Source organism: Castor canadensis, chromosome 7 (genome assembly GCF_047511655.1).
Source record: "Castor canadensis chromosome 7, mCasCan1.hap1v2, whole genome shotgun sequence".
Taxonomy (NCBI): Eukaryota; Metazoa; Chordata; class Mammalia; order Rodentia; family Castoridae; genus Castor; species Castor canadensis.
Window position 1 is genome coordinate 119,107,029 of NC_133392.1, and position 5,753 is coordinate 119,112,781.

Here is a 5,753-nt window from a genome sequence, read left to right on the forward strand (position 1 = left end):
GACTATAAAAGTGACAGGGACCATAATTCCCTATATCCTTCTAACTTTAGTGGGCAGGTGAGGATCAGGTTGGATCATTCTGGCCTGAGCATCAGTGCTTCCAAGGACAGAAGGAAGGAACACCACATTTTAGAGTCTTGGGGAGGAGACTTGCAATAGGGACTTGCAAGATAGGAACAGAGAGGAACAGGAACAGGTTAGTTAGATGTGCACCTGAGAGACACAATTTAAAAGGAGGAAGGATTTCTCTTGGTTCATGATTTCAGGGGTTTCTGGCCATGGTCTGTTGACTCTTGTTTCTGGGATATGATGAGACAGAGCATCATGGCGGGGAGCGTGTGGTAGAGCAAAGTGGCTTACCCCATGGCAGAAAATCAAAGAAAGACAGACAAGGAGGAAGGGACAGGGGACAAATACACCCCTCAAAGTCATGGCCCTGGAGACCTACCTCAACCAGGCCCCCCTTCCTAACCTTCCTATCACCTCCCAATAATGCCATCAAATTTTGGACCCATCAATGAAACTGTGAACTCAGAGCCCTCAGGATCCAATCACTTCTCAAAGTCCATCACTGGGGGCAAGCAAGCCCCCAATACGTGAGCCTTTGTGGGACGTTTCATACTCAAACTGTAATGTGAGGTTTCCAACTCCAGCCCTTGGTTACCCCTCCATCCTCTTCTTTACAGCTCCCCTGCCTGGCCCCCTATCTCATACTCCCTGACCCCGCCACATTGGTTCCTTACCTTTTTGGTTCATGCCAGGCACTTTCCTGTACACCTTTGTGCATGCTGGCTCCTCCTTCCCAGAATGCCCTTCCCCTCTTCCTTCTCCAGAGAACTCAGATTCGCTCCTCAAGACCCAATTCAGAGGGTAACCATTTTTGATAACACTTCGTCCCCTTTCCCAAGCAGTCTTCCAAGCTCTCCTGTGATGAGCCCCTCAGTTCAGCAAACATACATCACATGTCTCCAAGCAGGGGCCAGATTCAGATGCAACAAACAGTCTCCAATCCAACGAGCCCCCGTGCTCCCCCTCTTCCTTTGCTGGTCAAATGCAGAAAATCCAGGGGGTCCAAGTCATTAGATGGAAGGACCTTGAATCCTTGAATGACAGTGTGGAGCAGATTCCCCACCCCAGCCTGAATTCAGTAAGCTGTGATGAGAGGGAGACATGTCCCATGTGGTAAGAGTGGCAGGTTGGGGGTACTCACTAGAGTAGTCTGCATTATTTACCCCACACTTCTCCTCTCCCCCCAGCTCTAGGGACTCCCAGACCAGGCAGGTTAGAGAAAGGAGGGGCCTGAGAGACAACAGGGAGCCTCAGAGCTGGGGCCAGAGGACATGGAGGTCAGAAGAAACTGCCCCACCTAGGAGCTGAGGACTTGGCCACTTCACAGCAGAGTTGACCTTGTACTGGTCACTTCCCACAATGAGCTTCTGTTTCTTCATCGGTCCAATGGGGGTGAGAATGCTTACCTTGTATGGCTATTAAGAGTTCCACAAATTATGTATATAAAGTGCTTTGAAGCTAGGGATGTAGCTCAGTGGTAGAGCCCTTGCCTAGGATGTACAAGGCCCTGGGTTAGATCCCCATCACCAATAAACAAATAAATAAAGAACCTCAGAAATAATGCTGCTTTATAAATACTTGTATCCCTCACTGTCTTGCATCTCCACCAACAGAGGGCAAAGCGAGGCCAGGGAACAAGATACAGAACGGCTTCACTTACATAGCGGTTATTATATGACAGGCACTGTTGCAAGCACTTTACAAACGACTCGTCTAGTTCTCACAGCAACCTGTTTGGCTGATGAGAGAGCTGAGCTACAATAAAGTTAAGTCACTTCACCAAGTTTACACAGCAAGCCACAGAAGAATGGTTTGAACCCTGAGACTCTGGTGCCAGAGAAGACAGGCTTGTAACCACAGTGCTATATCAGGAGTGGGCAAAGCCAGGGGACAAGATACAGAATGAATGGGCATCTGAGAAGTCTGACTTCCAACCCTTCTCTGCTGAGCAGACACCCAAGAAAGGCCATATTTAAGGTTAGGGTGAGTGTTAGGTGAGGGCCAGGTCCACTTGGTGTCTCTTTCCTAAGAAGAAAGACAGACCAAACAGTACACAGTGGCAAAGTTCTGGGAACGTCATTCAAGGAGAAGTACATCACCTGGCTCCCCTCCTGGAGGCCTGAGTCATTGAGTGGATAATGCTGCTTATTACGGTTTGCAGAAAGGCAGACTTAGAGGAAACTGAGTCATCTCTGGAGGCAGCCTGACCCTGCCTCCTTTGTAAATTCCTAGGCTGGAATGCAAACCTGGCCTTGTTCACAAGAAAAGCCAGACTAATACCAAGGTGCTGACAGGGCTGGCAGGTGTCAAAGGAGTCTTGTTCTGCCTGAAATCATCGTCTGAATTCCCATCACCTTGACCGGTGGCTAGGTCGCTCAGTATTCAGCCCCAGGTGGGTCACACATTGTTCATGAGACCTGACAGATGTTGCTCCAATCCTGGAGCCAGGAGGACCCAGGCTTCCAAGAGACTCTCCCAGCTGTGGGCACTTGAGTGCAGCCTCTGCCTCATCTCTTACTTTTCCCAGCAGCCAGCACCAGGCCTGGCAGAGAGTGGGAGTTACATGGACAGTAGTTGCAGAATTCAGATAAGGAGGTAGTGCAGGGCTGGGGTCTGGGAGACTCTGATAAGAAAGAAAAGGTACAGCACTGCTTCTGTTTATTCTTACTCTTCCCCACCAAAAGACTCACGAGGGGGGAAGGGAAGGAGTCTTATCTTCACTTTCCATTTAAGGGAAACCAAGGCTCCAAGAGGTTCAATGTCTCACCCAAGGTCACACAGCTGCCATCCTAACTGGGTTGTTGAATGAGGGCTTTTACTTTACTTGATCCTGAAATTCTAGCCTGCTTGTCCCAGGCTGGGGAATCGTGGGGGCGGGGTAGTTGCAACATGGTAGAATAGAAAATAGCACAACGCTTAGAGTCAGCCTGGTAACTTGTAAAGACTGTCAGGGTTCTGTTCACTCAGCAGCACAGCAAGATCACGTATTTGTCGTGGAGGAACGGAAATTAAACATACAGAAGAGCTGGGGTACAGCTCAGTGGTAGAATGCTTGCCTAGCATGCACAAGTTCATACCACAAGAAGAAAAACCCTGTGAGTGCTACTTTGTGATGAGCCTTGCTATCGCAGGTATAACTGTGGCAGTTCCACAATTATAAAGGAAAAGGTAAGGGCTCTGGTGATCTCCACATGAGATGTGTCCCCAGGAGAGGTCTCAGCCTTCCAGGCCACTCTTGTTGCCCACTCTGCAGCTCAGAGGGCTCACACATTAGTGGGCTAGGGCTGAGATATCAAGTACAATGGGTCAGGTGCAAGGGCCTGACCCCCACTACACCCAGAGTCCTCTCAGAGCCCAGAACTTCAGCTCCACCCATTCCATATGCTCTCACTGAGGCACTGCACCAGACTGTGCTGGGTGCTGGCCATCTGACATCTCCTAAGTCTGAGCCCAGGGACAGCCATGTCTGGGCTCCTGTCAGAGCCATGCCTCCCTCCCTGCCCCAGTCCCCTCCTAGTTCCATAAGCCCAACAGAGCACCCACAGCCACCCTGGGACTTGAATCATCCCCGTCCTACCCCAGTTACCACACCTGAATACTTACGCTTTCCTCCATTGAACTGACCATTGTCCCAGTCCAAGCCACCCCCACGTTTGCCCCGGACAGCTTCAGAGACCCACTCACTGGCCTTCCTGCCTCCATTCTTCCTCTAAACCTGCTCTGCACACTTCTATAAGGAAAATACACGCAATGGGAATTACCCTGTAGGCCCTGCCCTGTCACCTCTGTGGCCCTGCCCCAGCCCTGTCCTGGCTTGCAGGGGATATGTATGCCAGAACAGAGGGAGGGATGCACAACAGGGGCCTGTCCCAACCATGACACTGCCAGACTGATGTCTGTATCCCTCTGATGGACCGATCCCACCTGGCTGCACAACTAGACTCAGTAACAGTTGTAACAATCACCTTGACGACCACTGTGTACGGGCTGAAGGGCAGGGAGGGAATGTCAGCATGATGTGGGCAGCCGCAGACACACTGGGAAGTCATCAGTCCATTTGTTTTCAAAGTCCTCCTCCTTCACTCTCCCCATCCTTTCTCTGCATTACTGTTGCTGATACTTGGGGAGAGGGGTCTCTTTTCACAGTTCAGTCTATACCAAGCCCTTCATGACATTCACCTTTAAGGCCAGGAGATGGGAGGGTTTGCCAACTGAATGGAGCAGGTGGAGATCAGGATGAAAGAGTATAGCACTAGTACTGGCTCTACTCCATTAGCTTGCTGTGTGACCATGCAGGCCACTTGTCTTCTCTGGGCCTTGTAGTAAAATGCAGGCAGGCAAGGTAGGAAGGACTCCTCTTCCTTTCAGAGGTCCCCAATTCCAAGCAGCCTGGCTTCAGGTTCTACTTTGTAGCTCTTGTCAGAGTGGGACATGAAAGGAGCAAAGGCCAGAAGTGCATTGCACCTGGGCCTCCAGCACTTACCAGCTGAGCGATCTTCCCAGTTGTGAAACTGGGCTTCTCTGAACCTCATGCTCCTCTTCTAAGTTAGTTTTTTAACACAGCCTATTTCTCAGGGATATTGGGAGCTGTGTGTGCTCTTTCACTGCTCTGCCTGCTCATAGGAACCCAGAGTTGGTTTCTTTACCCCTTAGTTTCCTTAAAGTGAACAGCTAGCTTTGAAAATAAATCCTTAAAGACTCTTAGAATGGGGGAAGGGAAGGAATACAGACACGAGTGAGGCCCAAGTTCAATGGTGTTACAGATCTTCAGAGCTCCCACACAGCCCACAGGGAGGTGGGCCATCTGTGGGTCTATTTAAACATTGCACCTTGGAGCTGCACGCTGCCTGTGTCACCTGGATGGAAGCCAGCCTCCTTGCCACCCTGGGCATGGAGGGGACTGGTGGTGGAAGGAGTTGGAAACCACCCATACTTTAGCATCTATCCTAGGCTAGATGCTTCCCAGACAGCCCAGTCACAACAATGGCACAGAAGAGACACCATTTCCTTGTGTCACAAAAGAGGAAACCGAGGCTCAGAGATGAAGAGTCTTGCCCAAGCTCTCCCAGCTAACTCAAGGTAGAGTTGAATTGGAGTTGGCTCTGGTCCCCAGGCTGGACTTGTCTGCTACGACAGTGTCTGCCTCCTGGTCTCCAGGTCTGTGACCTCACTGCCATGCTCCATCATTCAAGCCTGGACAGCTCTGCTGAGTATTGGTGGTATTGGGCCTGGCAAGGCCACTAGAGGGAAGCATGAGGCCTGTTGCCCCCTTTCCCTCCCCCACAATGGAGCATCACCACTTGGTCTTGCCAGGGAGTCCCTGGGTTGTAGGTACCCTGAGGAGGGTCCTAGCTTCCCAACTACTTAGCTCAGGACTAATGAGGTACAGCCCCACCTCACAGCCTTCCACAGTCACAGGACTATCTCCTCCTCTTCTTCCACCTTGTCTGAGAATTCATCGGTTGCCTTCCACAGGAAGTAGCCAACACCTTAACCCAAGGTTCCCCAGGTCTGGCCTAGCTCATCTCTCCAGCCACGCCCCCCCCACACACACACCTTGGACTGTGGCTTCTCTTCCCTCCCAGCTTGCGCACCCCCCCACCTCCTGGCTCTCTGTGACACCCTGTCCACCCCTGCTATATTCAGTGACTCCCCCTCCCCCCTATCCTACTGTGTATCTCTCC